Source organism: Phocoena sinus, chromosome 2 (assembly GCF_008692025.1).
Source record: "Phocoena sinus isolate mPhoSin1 chromosome 2, mPhoSin1.pri, whole genome shotgun sequence".
In the NCBI taxonomy this organism is placed as follows: Eukaryota; Metazoa; Chordata; class Mammalia; order Artiodactyla; family Phocoenidae; genus Phocoena; species Phocoena sinus.
The window spans coordinates 177,193,378-177,217,497 of NC_045764.1; positions in this window are offsets into that span (position 1 = coordinate 177,193,378).

Sequence of the window (24,120 nt, forward strand, 5' to 3'; positions counted from 1 at the left end):
CAAAGGCCCTGAGGCAGGAGCTCTCATGTTCAGGGCCCAGGTGGACCCAGGGGGCTCACACAGGCTGAGTGGTGGATGCTTTGCTGGTGCATTTGGAGATGTCAGCTGTGAAGCATTGAGGAAAGTGGATTTTATTCTAGATCCAAGTGAGGAGGCATTGACTCTCATTGGGAGGGAGGGGTCACTCTGACAGCTGAGTGGACTCAACAGAAGTCAGGGCCCAGTGAGGACACTACTGCTTTCATCCAGAGGAGGTGGCTGGACCCAGGGACAGTGGTGGGGCCGTTAGATTCTGGAGATATTCCTGAAAACTAGAGCCAAGAGAGTTGGCCTCCTGGGGCGGAGGAGGTGGGACAGTCAAAGCCTGTACTTACCCTGGGACGCCGACATGGTGCTGTTGGTAGTGACCGTGGGTGTGGACATCCTGGGTATGGGAAGAAGTCAGGAGGCCGGGGATGGGATACACGGCCCACTCGGGCATCTGGCAGAGAGCCCTGTCCCACTGCTGCTCTTGGTGTGCTGGCCTCCCCTCCCCCACACTCACCCTCCCCTCCAACGCATCTCAGAATCTGCCCGTGAGCTTGTCAGTTGCAGTGCTGGTTATACGTGTGTCTCTTTGGGAACTGTGTTCATGCAGGATTGCACGGATGTTCTCCACGGTGCGTCACACACAGAGATCGTCCTCATCTGAACAGCGTTAATCAAAGGAGGATGGAGCCCACAGCCCCGTCTCTCATATTCACTTTCTTCTGCTGTTTTCTTTCATGTCATTTTTCTGCATTAAACAAAAAGAATTGTTTGCCCATTATTTGCTCGTTTATTGGCAGGCTTCCCTCCCTGCCCTGACTATAACGCAGACTCCAGTGAACGGGACCGGGTCTATCTCACTTAGGCTGCATTGCCAGGGCCTGGTAAGAGCTCTGTGGCCTCCTTACCTAGACGGGGCCTTTGAATGAGTTAATGATAGAATAAGTGTCTGAGTCAGTCTGAGCTCCTATAACAAAATAACACAGACTGGGTAGCTTAAGCATCAGACATTTATTTCTCTCAGCTCTGGAGGCTGGACATCCAAGATCAAGGTGCTGGCAGATCTGGTGTCTGGTGAGGACCCTTTTCTCCTGGCTTGTAGATGGCCACCTTCTTCCTGGTGTCCTCACATGGTGGAGAGAGAACTCTGGCATCTTTTCCTCTCTTTATAAGGACACTAATCCCATCATGGGGCCCCACCCTCATGACCTCATCTAACCCTGATTACCTCCCAAAGGTCCCACCTCCAAGTCCCATCACATTGGGGGTCAGGACCTCAAAGCATGAATTTTAAGGGGACACAAGCATTCAGTTCATAGCAGTAAGTGAATACATTGCTGTGGAGGCGACGGTACTAGGCCATGCATGTCTGAGTTGTGAATGTCTTGAAAATCATGCAGAATTATGGAGCTAAAGGTTTGTATTTCTTTTGTTGTTGTTTTGTTCTAGCAAACAAAAGACAGCAAACACCAAACAAACAAAAAGAGTCCATCATTTGTTACAAAGATACTTCTAGTAAAGTTGTCTCTCCTTTTCCTCCCCGAGGAAGAGAAGCAGACATGGGGATTCCAACTTCATGGAGAACAGGAAGCACCCATATCTCCAAATCACCCCTCATGTGAAGATGCTCTGCCACGTGCAGTCAAGGCTGGTTAAGAAGTTGATGGAGGCCCCTGTGCTGGGGCTTCATCCTGAACCACGGAAGCTTCTCCTCGCCCAGACAACTGCCCTCATTCCTGAAAATGGTTGGTTTAGGAAGAACTCACTTCATGAAAAAATAAACAAGGACAAAAAGGAGCCAAAGCAGGACCCATTAAAAAATACTGCAGGGCTTCCCTGGTGGCGCAGTGGTTGAGAGTCCACCTGCCGATGCAGGGGACACGGGTTCGTGCCCCGGTCCGGGAATATCCCACGTGCCGCGGAGCGGCTGGGCCCATGAGCCATGGATGCTGAGCCTGCGCGTCCAGAGCCTGTGCTCCGCAACGGGAGAGGCCACAGCAGTGGGAGGCCCGCGTACCTCAAAAAGACCCACATGGGAAAGACCTCCCACTGGGGAAGCTGGTAAGTTTTTTTGTTCAAATTGGGAACTTAAAGATCTAAATGAAAACATCTTTTCTGTAAAACAAAAGCCGGAACAGAGGCTGCAACAAGAGACAGTCAGACAACAGGAGATGCAAACCAGGCTCAAGGAAACCCGTGGAAGAACCAAAAGCATCCCAAGGTGAGGCCACAGCAGAACCGGAGAAGAGGTGGGGCTGAGGGGGCCAAGCTTGAAAAGAGCCAGGGTTTAAAGGGGTGAGAGAAAAAGCATAGAAAAGGAAAACGACTCAAATAACTCAAGAACATTTGTGAAGTTAAAAAAAAAAAAAAAAAAGAGGATTAGCTCCATGGATTGAAAGGGCACTGTGTTCCCATAAAACAGACACACAGGATTAACACTGAGGCCCCCCCGAGGGTGGTGGGTCCAACCCGCGAGTTAACTCGGGTCCAGGCAAAGTATCGAGGCTCTGATGGGAGAAGGAACACGCAGGCTCAGATGTTCTACCGCGACACCTAATGTTAGGAAGGAGTGAAAGCCTGCCTGCAAGATCCCCAGGGGGAGGAGGATGAACCAGAGCTCTGGATCAGAACGGGATGCCATAAGTACGATTCAAGTTTAACCAGAAAAAAAGCATTTCAGAAAATAGCCATGAGTCAGGGACTGTGGACTAAAGTTTTCTTTAAAGAAAACGATGGAAACTGATTGGGGTCAACCCGGAGGTGATACTATGAGCAGGAGGGCTGAGCAGTGATGAAGGTGACGAAGGTGAGGATGACAGCGGGCCTTGTGCCACGGAGCGGGGCAACAGCTGGGGTGACAGCCCAGGTCGGTGTCTGCAAACAGGGCTCGGGAACAGTGTCCCGCCCCTGCATCTGCACCTCTCTCTGCCCGCCCCCCAGCCCCACCCCTGCACGGGCACCCCTCTCCCCTCCCACCCCTGCACAGGCACTCCTCTCCCCACCCCTGCACGGGCACCCCTCTCCCCTCCCACCCCTGCACGAAGTCTCTTTCCCTCCCTGGAACCCATGCTGGCCGTAGGGCTTCCTCACCGATGGGCCAAGTCACCAGCTGGAGCCTGGCCTTGGGGCATGGGAACCTCGATTCTCACCCTCCTGGCTGTGAACCCCGAGGGGAAGCTCACCTTCTAGAGCTCCTGTGGGATCAGTCCAGGCCTGAAGTGCCCTGGCCGCTCCGGCCTCACCATCTCCCCGGGGGAAACCTTCTTTGGAAATCCTTTGCCCGCCCGCCTCCCTGGCTTGGGGTCTACTCTGAGCTTGGTCTAAAATGACGTCTAAGGTCCACAGGCACCGGACCCGGCCTGGCCCCAGATTTCTCTCTAGAAGCCCCTGCTCAGAGCAAGTGGCCCGTGCAGGACGCTCAGCCAACCCCCCTGGGTCCTGGACACCCGGGGCCGGCCTGAGGCGACTCCCACCAACTCCCAGACACAGACTTGCTGGAAAGGAACTCACTCCCGGGGCCTGGTGAGACCCCTGGCTTGGCAGGCAGGGCTGGGGAGGGCTATGTGAGGACACGGATTCGCGAAGACCCAGCTGTCCCCTGCAGGGACCCCGCCTCTGCTGCTCCAGGCAGCCACCCTTCCACGCGCTGTGGTCCGGGCCTCGGCTCCAGGGCCCCCGCCGCTGGGGCTCCTCATGCATCTCCCAGGCAACAGAGGCGCCCTCGAGGCCCCGGTCTCATGGGGGGGCCGTGGTGTCTCCACACACATCACCATGGCCTTCCACCCTCAGCTGTCAGAGAACAGGCTCCTTGTCTAAAGAATGCGACCAGGATAATTAGCCCTAACGACACAGCCCGCGTGGTGGCTGCCACGCTGACAGAAGAGGTGGCCGCCAAGAATTCCGTGTCAGCCTAGGTGTCACTCACGGGCACAGACAAAAGGCAAGCTGTGTGAGGACTCAGGAGATACGCCGCCCAGGTGGTTCTCCAGAGAGGATTGAGGGAAAATAGACATACTCAAAATAGCCTGTCCAGCCTCTGCTAGCTGAGCCCTGATCGCTTTCAGCCACTGGCATCTCAATAATGATAACATAAAGAATGATGACAGGCCCTGATGGGGCACCCCACCCCTGGGCATTCACAGTGAGTGTAAAAGGGGAGGATGTGAATTCTATCCCTGCCAATGAAAGAAAGGAGCTGGGGGTTAAGTGGCCCAAGGTCCTGGGGTCCTGACAGGGGGAAGCCACAGTTCAAACCAAAGACCGTGGCCGAAGTCTGACATGCTGCCCTGTGCCACACGGCCAGCGGCCGAGGCCACCTGCCTGTCTTCGCAGGCCGCAGGTCCAGCAGGGGTCAGCGGGTAGCTGAGCTGTGGGATCACAGGCGTGGAGATGGGCACGCCCCCTGGAGGGTGGGTCATGCCCAGTGTGTCTGAGATTCTGTGCAGGGTGATGGGGACCCAGGAATGGCAGCCACAAGGCAGCTCTGGGCCCCTGTGTGGAACAAGAAAGGAAGATCCCTGACCCAGCGGGGGCCACTGGTAACCAGTGAGAGGAAGGAGGGAGCCACGGAGGATGCTGGAGATCATGCAAAAGAAGTGGCTGACAGAAGGAGTGTCAGGAAAGGAACACAGACGTGTGACTTCTGTGACACTGGGACAGGGACAGGCTGCACCAGCCGGCACAGAGGCCCTATGCGGGGAGGACCACGGGCAGCTGGTTCTGGGGACCAGGAGGTCAGGGATGATCACTGCTGGCGTGTGTGGGAGGGGAGAGGCAGGCCCACGTGGGAGGAAGAGGGAAGGGTTAGCTAAGGGTGGGAAGAGGACGTGGGGTCACAAAGGTCTTCTCCCCCTTCAGATGCAAATGGCTCAGCTGGTCTGTGACTTGAAGGTAAAAACCGGTGAAGGAGGCATTAAAGACACAGCCAGAAAGAGGGTGCTCGTGGGGCAGGAGTCCACAGGGCGGGTGCAGGGGTGCGGGCGGGGGTGACCGAGAGCATCCGCTGGACGGAGACAGGACGGGGATTCAGGTCACATTTAAAAGTAGAGTCCGATCCTGAGACACCTAATACATTGTGATATACGGTTTAAAAACAAAGCACTGAGGGATGTGTTTGCACAAGAAGAACAGAGGAGTTATATTATCATCAAAAATAATTCAAAGGGACTTCCCTGGTGGTGCAGTGGTTAAGAATCCGCCTGCCAATGCCGGGGACATGTGTTCGAACCCTGGTCCGGGAAGATCCCACGTGCCACGGAGCAACTAAGCCCGTGAGCCACAACTACTGAGCCCGGGCGCCTAGAGCCCACGCTCCACAACGAGAGAAGCCACCACAATGAGAAACCTGCGCACCACAACAAAGAGTAGCCCCCGCTCGCCGCAACTAGAGGAAGCCCGCGTGCAGCAATGAAGACCCAACATAGCACTTGAGGACACGGGGAGGGGGAAGGGTAAGCTGGGACAAAGTGAGAGAGTGGCATGGACATATATACACTACCAAGCGTAAAATAGATAGCTAGTGGGAAGCAGCCGCATAGCACAGGGAGATCAGCTCGGTGCTTTGTGACCACATAGAGAGGTGGGATAGGGAGGGTGGGAGGGAGACGCAAGAGGGAGGAGATATGGGAACATATGTATACGTATAGCTGACTCACTTTGTGATACAGCAGAAACTAACACAGCATTGTAAAGCAATTATACTCCAATAAAGATGTTAAAAAAAAAAACACAACGCAGCCAAAAATAAATAAATACATTTATAAAAAAGAAAATAATTCAAAGCACAAATCACTCAAAAAATAAACAGACCAATATACGTTAAAAAGAGATATTGTACCTGGTAAAGCTGTAATGAGCTTGAGCCTTTATGTGTTCAACATCTAATATCCAAATAGATAAAGAACAACTGCTAGCTATATAAGGAAACCAACAAGGCCCAGGGGTGATGGGGAATTCAGCCTAGCAGCATTAATATACTCCAGATCAAGTGTACAAAAATACGTAAGAATACCAAGGGTATGACTCATCATTAATAACGAAGAATTTATAAATATGTTCTATGTAAAATTTACACCACAGTCATAAAATCCAGCTTACTTTTCCGTAAGTTGATGGAAAACAAGAAACACCTGAACAGTCACCCAATCTCATTCATTAGGGAAATATTTACAAGTGTTTAAGAAATGTGCTATTGTTTGATTACCAGATGAGCAAGATTAAAAGTATTTAAGTGTCAAATGTGGTGAGAAAATGAAGAAAAAATGCCCCCTCTTTGGGGGTGGTGTAGACCAAAGTGCTGATCACAGACATCCACTCTCCCGCACGGCCATGCGACTTGTTCTCATCAGTGACAGGTGGGCAGAAGTGACATGTGTCGTCTCCCTGCAGAGGCTCTAAGGGCCGGCGTGGGGTCCACTGTGCTTGCCTTTCCTCAGCCACGATGACCAGCGCTGACCCAGAGAGAAGCCACTGCATCCTGCTGGCTCCCACCGTGGGGGGAGAGTGGAGCAGGGTGAGCCAGGCACAGTGGACCGGAAGCACAGAGGAAGAACAAGCCTTTGCCATCTCAACCTCTGAGATCTGGGGGCTGTTTGTCACCGGCAGAGCCCAGCCCTTCATGCCTAATCTGGGGATGATGGGGTAGTTCCTGTTAAAATGTGAAATGTTCCTGAAACATGACTCAACAAATCTACTTAGCAATTACTCTTAAAAATACCCAGTGCGATTCTCCTTCTGAGCAGTTGGCTAACATTCCAGGCTGAGAGCAAATGGGAAAGCTGGATGAAACAAAAGTCATCTGTCAGAAGGTATCAGAGAGCCATGGAAGCACTGAGGACAAGAGGGACTAAAATTCCAGAGAGGGGAGACCCTCTGAGAGGTAAGATGAAGATCTTCAGCCGTGTTTCTCCTGGGGGCCTTTGCGATTCTGGACCTTGTTAGAGGCTTGGTCCAAGCAGAGCAGCAGCTCTGGGGAAAAGGGATCAAGAAGATTCGGAAGAGAGATTCAGAGACTTGAGGAGTTTGAACACATGGCCAACAAGACAGTTTGAAGTTCTGAAGCTGCCCAGAGTGGAAAGCTAAAAGATGGCCTTAAAACCTCTGAAAACAGAGCAGAACGTCCTGGAGACAATCAGTGCTGAAAGGACCGAGACCCCCGGGGCGGGAGGCTCCCAGGAGCCCACAGGCTCACCTTTGAACTCCCTAAAGGGCTACGTTCTGGAGGCAGAGGTGAGCCTCGGCTCAGGTCACTGGACCTGGGTGGTCAGCGCCTATCCTCTCTGCCGGTCAGAGTGACGGTGAATGTTTACTGGTGGAAGACATGGGTGTGCCTTCCTCAGATTGTGTCCATGCATAATGCCCAGTGAGCGATTAAAAAGTAACTAAGTGTACGAGGAAAACCAAAACAGGACCGAAAACCAAGAAGGAAAAAAAGCGAGAACAGAATCAGGTGACTGAGCTATTGGTATTAGCAGATATGGATTTGAAAATAACTCTGATATGTATGTTCAAGAAAATAGTGGAAATGATGGGGAAAATAGATGAGAAAAAATGAATTGATCATAGAAATAGAATCTATAAAAAGACCTAAATGGAAATTCTAAAGCTGGAGAAGATCTAAAATCAAGCAATCAAAGCAACAGCATTTTAGATACAGCAGAATTCTGGGTTCAAGAACTGAATGAAGGGTGAATAGAAATGTCCAAACTGAAGCAGATGGGGAAAAAAAGCAAAGAAGAAAGACGCGAGGCATTCAGTGGAAACATCTATCCTGTGTGAATTGTAGCCCCAGAAGTAGAGGGAGAAGGGGACAAAGCCACATTTGCAGAAATGATTGAGAACTTTGTAAGACCAATGAAAGGCACCAGCCCACAGATTTAAAGAATCTCCGCAAGCCCCAAGCAGGATAAATACAAAGGAAACCACGCCTTGACGATCAAGGTAAAACTGTGGAAAACGAGAGAAAAAGGGAAAACTGGCCGGAGAAAAATGATGCATTATCTTTAAAAAAGCAAAAATAAGATTGAGAGCTGAGTTCTCACCACAAACGAAGGACGTTAGAAGACGGTGGAATGACAGTTTTGAAGAGCTGAAATAAAAAAGAACTGCCAACCTAGAATTCTACATTGGCAAAAATACACTTCAAAAACGAAGACATTTCGGGCAAAGAAATACTGAGAGAATTCAAGACCACAAGCCTTGAACTAAAGAAATTCTAAAATTAGAGACTTTCCTGGTGGTCCAGTGGTTAAGACTCCACGCTTCCACTGCAGGGGGTGCAGGTCCGATCCCTGGATGGGGAGCTAAGATCCCGCATGCTGCATGGCACGGCCAAAAAGAAAGAAAGAAATTCTAAAATAAGTTCTTCAGATGCAAAGAAAATACTCCCAGCAGAAACGTGGAGCTATCGGGAAGAACGAAGAGCAAAGAAAAAGGTAAAACTTGGGTAAATATAAGCAGGCATTTGTGGTAATGGACTCTGGCATGTAAAGTACATGTTGAATTAATGCAGTACAACAATAAAGCAAAAGACGGGCGAGTGATGGAGCCAAAGTCTTGCGAAGAGCTAGCAGAACAGGAAATTGGCAAAGCCTCAATTCATATTGAACTGCCATGAATTAGTCAAGGATGAATGTTGAAATCGTTAGGATAACCACCTAAAAATAGTAAAGCAATGTATAACTTGTGAATTAGAGAGGGAAAACAGGATAAGACGAATATTCCACTAATCGAAAAGGAGGCAAGAAGTGAGAGGAAAATGGAACATAAATCAGATGGACAAATAGGAAACAAGACAACAGACAATAAACCTAAAATACAGAAAATTACCTTACATAGAATGGGCTGAATAATCAAGTGAAAAACTAGTAATGTCAGACTGCACGCAAAAAATAAAACCCTATTATAAACCACTTAAAGTAGACACTCCGTCGATAGAAGAGCACAAAAATGTTGAAAGAAAAAACAAAGGAAAGGGTAGAATTGCAAGCACAACCAGAAGACAGCCTGTGGAGTCCTATGGTTGTTAGAAAAAGCCGATGCTAGGGCAGGATGTTTTGCTGGAGAGGAACACAGGCTCCTCTCAGGCTGAGGGGATCAATCCTTTAGGAAGATGGTACAACCCTAGATAAGCATCAGTAACATAAAAAATAGGAAACAAAAAATGACCAAACTAAAAGAGGAGAGAAATCCAAAATCATAGCGGGAGATGTAACCCACCTCTCTCGATGGCTGATTTACTGGACAGACAAAAAAATCAGAAAGGAGATCAAAGCTCTGAACAGCACCATGGACAGACCTGACCTAATTGACAGGTGATCCAGACCACTGCACCCGCCTACAGCCAGGCTCACGTCTTGTCATTAGCACACAGGATGCTCACTGGTATTGCCATGTCCCAGCCCACAGAACAAGTCTCAGCACATTTCAAGGGACTGAAATCACTCAGAAGCATGTTCCCAGGCCACAGTGGAACTAAGCTGGAAATAAAAACATAAATAGAAAAAAAAAAAAAAGACAAAAAGGAAACAAAATAAATTTTTTTAAAAAGATAAAAAAAGAAATCATAAATACAACGGGAAGATCCCCAACCACTTGGAAATTAAGCCATATACCTCTAAGTCACAGATCACAGAAGAAATCAAAGGAAATGAGAAAACAGTATGAACTGATTGCTACTGGAGATGTAACATATCAAAGTACAAGAATATAGTTAAAGCAGTGTTCAGAGGGAAACTTATAGCCAAACATGTATATATTTAAAAAGAAGGAAAGCTGAAAATCAGTTATCTAAGCTTCTATGTCAAGAAGCTGGAAAAAAGGCAAGCCTAGTGAAAGCAGAAGGAAAGAAAGAATAAAGATATGACAAGAAATCAATGAAATAGAAAACATACATACATCAGAGAAAATCCATGAAGCCAAAATTTGTATCTTTAAAAAGATTAACAAAATGAATATACATCCAGCAAATGTGATCAAGAGGGAAAAAGAGGGGAGAAAACATAAGTAAATAAAATTAGGAATAAAAAGATGCTAATAAGATGAGAGGATACTATAAATAACTTCAAGTTAATTTTCATGATTTGGATTCAATGGGCAAATCCATCCTCCAAAACACAACTTATCAAAATTGACAGATGCTATTTGATCTGAATAGTTTGATATTTATTAAATAATTGTATCCATTATTAAAATGTTTCTCACCAAGACAACCCACGTCTCAAATGGTTACATTGGTATATTTTTTAGAAAGTTAAGGGAGAAATAACACCGGTCTTACACAAACCAATGTAGGGAATAGAAGAGGGAAGAAACACATCCAAACTCATTTTTTGAGGCTAGTATGGCCTTCCTATCAAAAGCTCACATGGACAGTAGGAGAAAGGAAAATGACAGACCAATTTCCTTCGTGAACATACGTGGGAAACTATTGGTGAATTGGATCCAGTGATATATAATAATAATCATATATTGGAATCATATGAGGTTTATGCTAGGAATGCAAAATCCATTAATATATTTCAAATTCTAACATACAAAAGAGAGACATCAGGAGATCATCTCAATACATGCAGGATTTAATAAACTCCAACAATACACATTCATGAAAAAACTCAGTAATTTGGAATAGATTTGATTGATTTTCCTTAAGTGGATAAGAAGACTATACTAAAAACAGAGTAAACCCGAGAGTAGGAGTGGGACAAGATACACAGCATCAGTATTTCTATTCACCACCTAGAGGGGTGGGATAGGGAGGGTGGGAGGGAGACGCAAGAGGGAGGGGATATGGGGATATATGTATGCATATAGCTGATTCACTTTGTTATACAGCAGAAACTAACACAGCATTGCAAAGCAATTACACTCCAATGAACATGTTACAAAAAATTTCAACTCAACATAATAAAGACCCAATGCAGCCATAGAAAGGCCAAATTAATCTAAGCGTACAAGCTTAGAATTAAGAAGTGAACTAAGCAAGGTCACCAATTTTACTTACCAGCAACAATATTTTGGCAAATAAAAATTTTAAAGCCATATTCTTTACAATAGAATTAAAAAGATCTAACACTTAGATAAGGCCCTTGTTACTTTTGTAACAAAAGATGTAAAAGACTTCTGCACTGAAAATTACAAAACACTTTTAAAAGAAATTAACAAAGACCTAAATAAATGGGGAAAATACTGTGTTCAGAGATCGGAAGACTATTGACGCTCTTATGTCAATTCTCACAATAATGTAGAATCAGTACAAATTCTGATCAAAATAAAAGGTTTTTTTTTTTTCATAAATGGAGAAGGTTAAACCAATCTTGAAAAAGAACAAAACTGAAGGATTTGCTCTATCAAAATCATGACCATATTGTAAAGCTACAGAAGATACTATAGCACGCATTTAGCATGAGGAAGGATTCATTTACCACTGTACCAAACCGGAGAGTCAGAAAGAGACCTCCATCTAAACAACTGCCTGAAAGCTCACTGAATAGGGGGGTGGCAGCCTTTGCAATAGATGCTACTAGATCAAGTGGTTTTATATATATATATATATATATATATATATATATATATATATATTTTTTTTTTTTTTTTTTTTTTTTTTTTTTTTTTGATACGCGGGCCTCTCACTGTTGTGGCCTCGCCCGTTGCGGAGCACAGGCTGTGGACGCGCAGGCTCAGCGGCCATGGCTCACGGGCCCAGCCGCTCCGTGGCATGTGGGATCCTCCCGGACCGGGGCACGAACCCGTGTCCCCTGCATCGGCAGGCGGACTCTCAACCACTGCGCCACCAGGGAAGCCCGGCTGACTTTCGCGCCAAGGCAACAAATCTGTAAAGATCGCAGCACATGTAGATAAAGTCCATTCTGCTTCTACAAAAAGTTAACCCCTCATTGTCAGGCCTTTGCCATCCTGATGTGCTTTTAACATGGCAACAGTCTGCTCCTAAATCAGAAATTAAATGGGTAAACGATAGCTATGAATTAAATAGTTGGGGCTATGGGAAACCCAAGACGGCCACCTGGCTCTTCCCGGCTCCCTGGAAAGCACTATTTTTCATTTGGTGGGTTAAAGCCTTCCCTTGCTGCAAGGCTGATGCCCTCCAATGACAAACTGTGAGAAAAATGTGCTTTTCCACTTGGGGTATACTTTCCACGATCTCCAGTGATGAAGGCACCCACGTCACTGGGCGAATCATGCAAGCCTTAACCAAAACCTCACAAACTTCTTGAAATTATCACCGTCACTATCACCCTCAACCATCAGGCAAGGTCAACAGAACTGATGGAAAAACTGGGCTCAAGCAGAACAAAAAATAATTACAGAGAATTGAATGAACTGGTAAACATGACTATGACTTTTATGACGTTTTATCTGAAATGTTACTGGCATTTCATCTTTGTTTTCCAGGTAAGGGAACCTTTCCCCCTTAATCTAATTATGACTTACAGCAGTTTAGTAAATTATACATTTTTAAGTAGAATTGAAGCATTTATCTTTTCTCTCTACCCGATCCCTCCAGAATTTGGAAACTCTTAGGTTCCCAGCGGCCTTTCCAGGTGAATAGGGAAGGCCACTTCCTGGCAGATGTAAGAACCTCAAGATATTTTGGACCTTGAAAAGAGAGAGATCCACCCAAATCTGTAGGTATTGCAGGTGGAATCTAATGGCATGGCTTACCTGGCCTTGAGAGGCCTTTTAAAAGTTCAGTTTGAGATCCCTTATGAAAAGTTCCAGCAAAACCAAAATTTAAAAAGCCTGTTGGATCAATTACACTTACGTAAATAATCATGTTAACTTTACTGAAATCAGAGTTATTTTGCAAACGAATTAGTCTTAATTTGACTATATTTGGTAAAAATAAAGGTAATTCAGAGAGAAAAGTTAAGTTTCAATATTATACCTTTAGAGCTTCCCTGGTGGCGCAGTGGTTAAGAATCCGCCTGCCAATGAGGGGTACACGGGTTCCATCCCTGGTCTGGGAAGATCCCACATGCCGTGGAGCAACTAAGCCTGTGAGCCACAACTACTGAGCCCGCGTGCCACAACTACTGAAGCCCACACGCATAGAACCTGTGCTCCACAACAAAGAGAAGCCACCACAATAAGAAGCCCGCACACCACAGCAAAGAGTGGCCCCTGCTCGCCACAACTAGAGAGGGCCCACGCACAGCGGCAAAGACCCAACGCAGTCAAAAGAAAATAAATAAATAAATTGATGTTAAAAAAAAAAGACCATACCTTTGTGGCTATTGAGGTTTTCTATATACTGAAGTTTTGTATTTGCTACCTACAATCAAGACGTCTCTTTGTTATGTCACATTATTGTAAAGTTAAGCAAATTATTAAAAGGATGTTCTAAGCTTATTTCTGAAGCTGACCGCAGTAATGTATCTTTGGATGAAGATCAGATGCCCCATGACCTGCACCCAGGAGATTATGCAGACTGGAAAAGACATCATTTAAAAGACTCTCTCTCTGACCTGGATAGAAGGACGCTTATTAGGCACTCGTAACTAGCTCACACACAGTGAAATAGAAAAGAATTGACTTTCTTTTTTGGCCGCACCGTGCGTCATGTGGGATCTTAGTTCCCCAACCAAGGGTTGAACCCGGGCCCCCTGCAGTGGAAGCATGAAGTCTTAATCACAGGGCCGCCAGGGAAGTCCCTGAAAAGAATTGACTCTTGACTTCATACTTCCCACTGAAACAGAGCCTCTGCGTGGGACTGGTCTAAAGAGAGGACTGCTAACCTCAAACTCACCTTAAAACAACCATCAAGCCAGGATGAGAAGAAGATGACAATAGTGGTAGACAGCTGACCCAAGAATCTGGGCCAGACCTGTAAGACCCATCCTACTAGTCCAATTAAACTGTTTACCAAATGTTTGTCTCCCTATCAAAATTGAAAGTTGTTTTACCTCTAGCTATACTTTTGCTCCAACATTCAGGATGGAAAGAAAATTCTTTAGAAAGTTGTCATAAAGTATAGCTGCTGGGATAATCCCTTCACAATACTTATCACTGACTTTTCAGAGGTTCCTAACATGACCACTCACCCAGACCAACCTCCCTCTCAGCTAATGTTTCAGGTTCAAATTCTTCATCGTAGTAATATGTCCATCCCTTGTCTATACTGTTGTCAGTCCCTAGAGATGGAGCATGACTTGCCCCAGGAGCCCCTCGCTCTGTCCCTTACTTAATCGAAAAAAGTCTTAAAGAGAAAAAGGTGAGTAAATTGTGCCTGCAGTGCCCTTATATCAAATACCTAGTTGACTTTGGAAAGCCTGCAAGACAAGGGATCCATAGTTTAAAGTTGTGTTGACAAAACTCCCAATTCATGAGGCTGTCAATGATAGCACTCTGGGAGGGACCACCTGTGCTCCCCCAGGTTTTGTCTTCATATGTGGTATTGGAATTGACACACCTTCCCAAGGACGGGCACATAAATGTCTCGATAGCTGACAGATAGAAGGTTTATGTTTATTAGGACATTATGTTGTCCCATGGTCTATACGTCAGCAGATAGATGATCCTCCTTTCTCTCTTCATTACAGAGTCAAGAGATCCATGTTAGCAAGATACCAACATACCCGGTGGCAAAATCTTTTGGGTATCTTGGTTCCTAATGCAAGAATATATGTAAACAAAGATGTGCTCAGAAATCTGTCAGCCACCATTGGTCAAATAAATGGAAAGATTACAAACAGCACTGCAGCACAGCAAACATCCCTAAATCTCTCAGCCCAAGTAGTGTTAGACAACGGGGGCGCCTCAGGTTGTCGACTGGCTAAACAAGGAGGTACTTGTGCTATTATTCATAACACCCGTGGACTTCTATCAGTACCTCTGGAGAAGCTGAGACACACCTAGAAAGAATTTCCCAAAGGGCAAAATGGCTACAAGATGTAAAAAAAATGACTTCTATCAGTACCTCTGGAGAAGCTGAGACACACCTAGAAAGAATTTCCCAAAGGGCAAAATGGCTACAAGACCCTTTAAGTTATCTGTTTTGTCGGCTGCCCTCAGGAATCGACGCTCTCCCCTCTCTGCTTTACAGGTGATTGTCATGTCCACAGTGTGTATCATCACACATTTCCTGACGAGCCAGCTACTCATGACATGTATCACTGCTCGCTTTAAGCCTACGGCTAAAAGCACAATTACAGAGGCTGTGCAACAATTTGTTATGATCGATAGTATGTACAGCCTGTGAAATGCATCCCCATCAGCGTGTACACCTCTGTTTTTGCCCACTATATTCAATTCAAAAAAAAAAGAGAGAAAGAAAGAAAGGGGCAGACCTAGCACCAAGGGGCGTGGTGGACCCAGGTAGCAGCCACCTTGGCGTCAAGGGACACATTTTTCTTTTTACTGAAGCAGAGTTGATTTACAATGTTGTGTTAGTTTCAGGTGTACAGCAAAGCGATTCAGTTATATATGTATACACGCATAATATACATTCTCTCTATATATGTAAATATATATTTTTTCAGATTCTTTGCCATTAGAGGTTATTACAAGATATTGAATATAGTTCCCTGTGCTATACAGTAGGTCCTTATTCTTTATTTTATATATAGGAGTGCGTATCTGTTAATCCTAAACTCCTAATTTATCCCTCTCCCCCCCCTTTCCCCTCCCTTTGGTAACCATAAGTTTGTTTTCTATGTCTGTGTGTCTATTTCTGCTTTATAAGTAAGTTTATTTGTACCATTTTTTAGATTCCACGTATAAGTGATATCATATGAAATTTGTCTTTCTCTGCTTACTTCACTTACTATGATAATCTCTATGTCCATCCACATTGCTGCAAATGGCATTGTTTCGTTCTTTTTATGGCTGAGTAACATTCCCTTGTACATCTATCTATCTATCCGTACCACATCTTCTTTATCCATTCATCTGTTGATGGACATTTGGGTTGCTTCCATGTCTTGGCTATTGTAAATACAGCTGCTATGAACATTGGGGTGCGTGTATCTCTTCGAATTAGAGTTTTCACCTTTTCCAGATATATGCCCAGGAGTGGAAATTGCATGATCATATGGTAGCTCTATTTTTAAGGACCTCCATTACTGTTCTCCATATGGCTGCACCAACTTACATTCCCACCAACAGTGCAAGAGGGTTCCCTTTATTCCACGCCCTCTCCAGCATTTATTTTTCTCCAACATTTATTATTTGTACTTTTTGATGATGGCCATTCTGACCAGTGTGAGGTGATACCTCATTGTAGTTTTGATTTGCGTTTCTCCAGTAATTAGCGATGTTGAGCATCTTTTCATGAGCCTGTTGGCCATCAGTATGCCTTCTTTGGAGAAATGTCTATCTAGGTCTTCTGCCCATTTTTTGATCGGGTTGTTTGTTTTTTTTGATATTGAGCTGTATGAGCTGTTTGTATATTTTGGAAATTAATCCCTTGTTGGTCCCATCATTTGCAAATATTTTCTCCCATTCCGTAGGTTGTAGGTTGTATTTTCACTTTTTTTATGGTTTCCTTTCCTGTGCAAAAGCTTTTAAGTTTAATTAGGTAAGGGACAAATATTTTGATCATCAATGCTTTTCATAAATCAAAAGATTTACGATCAAAAGGGGGAAGTGATGAAAGAAATTTTCACATGTTGGAGTATGGGGAGGTCATTCTGGCTTATTCTTCTCCAGAGCAGTTTCTCAGAGTAATCTGGGAAGCTGGCTTCTGGGCTATAGTCCTCAGTTTGGCACAAATGAAACTCTTTTCTATTCCTATTATAGATTGTATATTAATTTTTTTGTCGACCACTTAAACATCTCAAAAAAGAGGATATCCAAATGGCTAATAAATATATGAAGACATGCTCAGTGCCATCGGTTGGTACAGAAACGCAAATTAAAACCAACATAAATAGCACTATACCCACCAGAATGGCTAAATGGAAAGACGAAAAATGCCGTGTTTTGACAAGGCTGTGAAACAACTGGAATCCTCACACACTGCTGGTTAGCTTGGAAATTGGTACAAAACTTTGGGGAAATGTTTGACAAAATTTCTAGTGCCTGATACCATGTTTTCACTCCTAGTTATAGATCTACCAGAAATGGGTAAATATTTTTCCAAAAGGCTTGATCAAGAATGACCATAGGAGGGACTTCTGCGGTCCAGTGGTTAGGACTCAGCACTTCCACTGCAGGGGGCACAGTGGAATCAATCCCTGGTCAGGGAACTAAGATCCCACAAGCTCCGTGCATGGCAAAAAAAAAAAAAAAAGAACAACCATAGCAGCACCATTTATAATAACCCCAAACTGGAAGTGAACAGAAAGCCCACCAAAAGTAGAAGAGTAGAAGGGGCAACGTGTGGAGTGCTCACCCAGTGCGTGCTATGTATCAGTGAGATTCATGAACTCCAAGGACACATAACAACGTGTTGATCTTTCAAACAAAACAGTGAGTGAAAGGAGTCAGACGCAGATGGTACATTTTGAATGAGTCCATAATCTAAAGTGTGAAGCAGGCTAACGGAACCGAATACATACTGTTAGAGGTCAAGCTGGCCGTTCATCTTGGGCAGGGCGTGATGACTAGAAGAGGCAGAGAGAGGTTTCTGGGGGTGAGTGCTGGTCCGTGTCTTCATCTGGGTGTTGAGCTGGTATTTATGATTTTCATCCTTTTCTGTGTGTCTGCTATGCTTCCAGAAGGTTTACCAGGAAAACCTAGCACGTGAGCACATGGGGGCACGTGTGAGGATGTTCACTGCAGCATTGTTTACAGCTGAGGAAAATTGGGAACAGCCTAAGGGGCCATTGATAGGGACAAGGTTAAGGGAATTATTGTCTATTAATATTGTGGTAGGAGTTGGAAAAAATAGAGCAGACTTCAATAAGCTTACGGGGCATATATGCAAAGTATCCTGTGAGTGAAAAAGCTAGCCTACAGGACAATACATACAACTGCTTAAGCATACAGAAGTCAAAAGTGTGTATTTCTGTAGATTATATATTTATATGCAAACATATAGAAATGTATAATAAAGAAAACACACCGACTGTAGTAGTGATTTTTTTCCCTGGAGACTAGGAGACTAGAACTGAGGACGGAGGTCAGGGGTATTTTATGTTTATGTGTATTTATATATAATTTTGTATATACTAATATAATAACATTATATTTTATTACAATGACAATGTAATCATGATTACTTAGGTAATTAAAAATAATACTTCAAATGATCAATGAAAGATTTCCGAAGGGACATTTCCTAGGCGAATAAAAAATAAATACTTCAATACATTCAAAAAGTTAAAATTGTACAATGACATTAGTTTATTTTGAAGGATTAAAACTAGAAATTATTAACAAAGGTCTAAATTCAAAAGCCTTACCAACCGGTGATGAAAGAGTACTCCTGTAAACATAACATCGGAGGAAAAAGGAAAAAAGAAATATTACTTAAATTCTAGAATATCAGAAAAATAATGAAATTGCTAGCAACAAATGGGTTTCTACAAAGCTGTCCTCAAAGATAAAGTCACATCTTTAAATGCTTTCATTATCAAACAAAGAAAAAAAAATATCAAAGCCTTCAAGTCAATGAGTTTTTTAAAAGTAGTTCCAAGGAGGATTAAAGCAGAGGAGATAATAGCAGAAATTATTAAATTAAAAAAACAGAAAAACAAGAATTGATAAGCAGATTAAGACCTAAGAGATAAGTAAATTAAGGAGCTAAGTCTTTGAAAAATCTAACACAACAGACCAGACTCTGGCTAATCTAGTTACTACAAAGAAGGAGGGGGTGAAATATCAGTTAAACAAAATTTTAAATCATATAAGCAGTAAAATAAACATGCAGACAGTTTTTAAAATTGACAAGGAATTACTTGCACTGTTGTATGCTGATAAATCTGAATGAAAACAGATAAATTATCAAAGCTGACATTAAATAGATACCCCTGGGGAAAATGTTAAAAATAGAAAAGAATTACCTCCAAAAGGGGTTCCAGACTCAGGCATTCTTGCTGTTGAGATATCGTGAACATTTAAGGCATGATTAATTCCAAAGGTATGTACTCGGTTTTAGAAACTTATAAATTTGGAAAACTTGCCAAGTAATTTTGACAAATATAACTCACTCACCATATGTTCTTCAAACTATATTACTTAGGAATTACATAAAAAGATGCCACTATTTCATAAAGTTAAATAAAAAGTTGGTTCACCAAGGTCAACATAAGTTTTAAATGCAGAACCTCTCAAAGCCTTTAACTTGCAAATATGCATTGTGATTCTTAACAAGGGCAGGAAGAGAATCTCCAGTGTTTCCCAATCTTCTTTGTCCAACCAGAAAACCATTTCTACCTGGAGGCATCTCTTGGGGGTGGGGTTCCTTTGGGAAAGTCTGCTATAAATATAAAAGTTCATGGAAAGTAAAACATGAAATACTAGCAAATAAAATTCAGCTGCAAGCTTAATCAAAAATCAATGAAGTTGACCATGGGAAAGAAAGAATGATTTAATATAATTATTTAGCAGCGTACAATTTATTAATAGGACTGCAAATATTATCTACATAAATGTTGAAATATTATTCAAAAAATTTAAAAATGTATTTCAATAAAAATAGTAAATCGTAAAAGCTCTTACATATACAAAAGCACTTTCAATGTAGCTACTTAATAATTCTGTGTATTAAAACATAATAAACAGGGCTTCCCTGGTGGCGCAGTGGTTGAGAGTCTGCCTGCCGATGCAGGGGACGCGGGTTCGTGCCCCGGTCCGGGAGGATCCCACATGCCACGGAGCAGCTGGGCCCGTGAGCCATGGCCGCTGAGCCTGCGCGTCCGGAGCCTGTGCTCCGCAATGGGAGAGGCCACAACAGTGAGAGGCCTGCGTACTGGAAAAAAAAAAAAAAAAAGCCATAATAAACAAAATTAAAAAGCAAATGACATTGTGAAAATATTTGCAACAAATATCGTGCACTGAGAAAGATCTCTTAAAAGTCCTCAACAAAGACCCTATCATCCCAAATAAAATTGGCAAAGGACAACTCATAAATGAAAGACTACAAATCACCAAAAATTATGAAAAAGTGTCCAACCACATTTAGCCAAAGAAATGCAAAATTAAGGCATTACCATTTATATCTGTCAGGTTGAATAACATATGCATTGAAAGATACCAGAAGGAATTTGTCTGACAAATCCTCCTACAATAATGACAAATATAAACTTAGAGAAAATATAAAATGCAACTATTTGAAGACATCAGAGGATAAACAAAAATAAACAGAAAGTGGACAGCTTTGACCCTTGAAAGAAGAGAACTACACTGGGTGAGATTCATGTTTACACAGCATTTTGCCTTAGAGAAATCCCCAGTCTCATGGTTTAGGGCAACTAAAACACATATTTGGTGTTAGGACAGAAAAACCTCTCAGACCCTTTGTAGAAAGAATTTGCCAATAAGTTTCCACCTTAAGAAGTTGGAAAATAAGAGCAACTTAAGCCCATAGAAAGAAGGAATTAACAAAGATACAAGCAGAAGTAAATGAAATTTAAAAAACAACAGAGACAATAAACAAAGCCCAAAGTTGTTTCTTCGAAAAGATTAATGAAATGGCTAAATCCCTTCCCAGAGTAATAAAAGAAAAAAGAGAAACAAATGACAAAGATCAGGAAATAAGAAGGGGACATTACCAAGGGTACAGCAGATAAAGGGATCTCATGAACAACTTAATTCAACCATGCTGTGAGGGAGTTCCTTGGTGGTGCAGTGGCTAAGAATCCACCTGCCAATGCAGGGGACAAGGGTTTGAGCCCTGGTGCGGGGAGATCCCACATGCCGCGGAGCAAGTGAGCCCGTGCGCCACAACTACTGAGCCTGCGCTCTAGAGCCCGTGAGTCACAACTACTGAGCCCACGAGCCACAACTACTGAAGCCTGTGTGCCACAACTACTGAAGCCCGTGCACCTAGAACCTGTGCTCCGCAACAAAAGAGGCCACTGCAATGAGAAGCCCGTGCACCGCAATGAAGAGTAGCCCCAGTCTCTGCAACTAGAGGAAAGCCTGCGCACAGCAACGAAGAGCCAACGCAGCCAAAAATAAATAAGTAAATAAATAAATGTATTTTTAAAAATGCAGTGAAATGGACACTTTTTTTTTTTTTTTGCGGTACGCGGGCCTCTCACTGTCGTGGCCTCTCCTACTGCGGAGCGCAGGCCCAGCGGCCATGGCCCACGGGCCCAGCCGCTCCGCGGCACGTGGGATCTTCCCAGACCGGAGCACGAACCCGCGTCCCCTGCGTCGGCAGGCGGACTCTCAACCACTGCGCCACCAGGGAAGCCCCTCCCGCTTTCTTCTTAATCCGCTGCGTCGGATCTCCGGCGTGCCCGTCATGTCCGACGTGGCCGCGGACACCAGCTCCGAAATCACCACCGAGGACTTCGAAGAAGAAGTTGTGGAGGAGGCGGAGAATGGGAGAGGGGCACCTGCTCGTGGGAATGCTAGCGAGGAAAACGGGGAGCAGGAGGCCGACAGCAGGGTCGATGAAGAAGCAGAGGAGGGTGATGGACATGAAGGTGAGGAGGCCGACGCAGCTACATGCAGACGGGCAGCTGAAGTTGAGGATGATGACGACGTTGACACCAAGAAGCGGAAGACCGATGAGGACGGGACAGCACAAAAGGAAAAGTTAAGCTTAAAAGGCCACCGTGACCTAGTCACCCTCCACTTCCCGTCGCAGAATCTAAACGTGGTCCCCTTCGAGGAGGGTCCCGCCTGCCCGCCCGCCCACTGCGGGCAGCGCCACCCGCAGGTGATACGCCGTCCCCGCCACCCAGCCAGAACCACAACGCGAATTTGCAACAGGGGAGGAAAAAAGAACCACAACGTCCAAGGCCCTGCTTTTTTTTCTTAAAGTACTTTAAAGAGGAAACTTTGTTTGTATTTTTTATCTACGCTTTACCTTTTTGTACATATTGTTAGGGGGTCAGGCATTTCTAATGATCTCGGATGACCAGACCAGCCTTCAGAGCGTTCTTTGTCCTACTTCTGACTTTACTTGTGGTGCGACCATGTTCATTACAATCTCAAAGGAGAAAAAAAAAACTTGTAAAAAAAGCAAAAACAACAACAAAAACACAATCTTATTCCGAGCATTCACGTAATTTTTTTGCGTATGTACTTAGCCGTACAATAAGTAGTTGGTTTGTAGGCGATGGTTAAAAAGGCCAAAGATAAAAGGTGTTTTTTTTCCCTTTTTTGTCTATGAAGTTGCTGTTTATTTTGGGGGGGCCTGTTTGATGTACGTGTGGGACAGTGTCGTCCAACAATAAACCGGAATTTTATTTTGCTGACCTCTAACAACAACAAAAATTAAATAAATAATAAAAAAAAACCCCGTACGCTATAATTCACTTTGTTCACGACACAGAAGGAGCCACTATATGATCATCTCAACAGGAATGGAAAAGCATTTGACAAAATTCAACACCTATTCAGGATAAAATGAAAACCTCTGGAAGATGAAAATAGGAAGAAATTTCTTCAATCTGATAAAGGACATCTACTAAAAACCTAGGGATAATTAGCGTCATTCCTACTAGTGAAATCATTTGGACATTTCCCCCTGAAACCCAAAACACAGTTGTTCACCAGTGTACTGAAAAGTTCTATCAGGGAAATAAGGCACAGAAAAGAAAGAAAAGCCACACAGTTTGTAAAGAAGTAAAATGCTGTTTAATCACAGATAATAATTTTTTTACATAGAAAATTATAAAGAATCTGAGAAAAAATTACTAGAACTAATCAGCAAATTTTGTAAGACGCAGAATTCAATGTCAATATACAAAAATTAGTTTATTACCATATATTTTCTACTTGCAATAGGAAGATGACTTTTAAATAACAGTTCTATTTATAATATTAAAAATTAAATAGGTTAGGGACTCACTGAAAATTATACAAGACCTCTACACAGTAAACTGAAAAATAGTGCTATTTTTATTTTTTAAAAATCTTTGACAGAACTTAAAGAAAACCTAAATAAGTGGGAAGATATAATGAGACCATAGATTGGAAGGCTTGATGTTGTTAGGAGGTCAATTCTCCCCAGAGAACTACAGATTTAATGCCATCTCAATCAAAATCCCAGAAGCATTTTTGTAGAAATTGTCAAGTTAATCTTACAATTTATTTGGAAGTACAGAGGATAAGAATAGGAAAAGAGGGCTTCCCTGGTGGCGCAGTGGTTTGTGCCCCAGTCCGGGAAGATCCCACATTTCGCGGAGCGGCTGGGACCGTGAGCCATGGCCGCTGAGCCTGTGCGTCTGGAGCCTGGGCTCCACAACGGGAGAGGCCACAACAGTGAGAGGCCTGCGTACCGCAAAAAAAAAAAAAAAAAAAAAAAAAAGAATAGGAAAAGAAATTCCGAAAGAGAAGAATAAAGTTGGAGGAGTACACTGATTTCAAAATTTCTATAAAGCTCCAGTAACTGACTGTAATGTATTTTGGCATAAATACAGACAAATTATTCAATGGGACAAAATCGAAGGTCCTGAAATAGACCCATATTTACACGATCAATTGATTTTTGAATAATATATCCCAGCAATTCAATGTGGAAAGGAAAGTATTATCAACAAATGGTGTTGAACCATCTGGATAAATATATAGAAAAAAATGAGCCTCCATCCCTTGGTTGCATCACATACTGAAATTATTTTGAGATGGATTATACATGTAGGAGCTAAAGGTATAGAGCTTCTAGGAGAAAACACGAGAATGGTTTCATGAGTTTGGAGAGGCAAATCTTCCTTAAACAGAGGACAAAAAAAAAACAATAACTAAAGAAAAAAAAAAGGTAAATTTGGCTTCAGCAAAAATAAAAACTTCTGGTCTTCAGAAGATGTGATTAGGAAACTAAAAAAGGCAAAGTACACACTAGGAGGAAATATTTGCAGTTCACACGTCTGTCAAAGGACTTCCTTGTATCCAGAATCTATGAAGAAGCCCCGCAAATCACTAGTAAAAAGGCAAAGAACAATAAAATAGGCAAAATATCTTAACAGACAATTCAGCAAACACAAAATGCAAATGATCAGGGACAACGGGAAAAGGTGC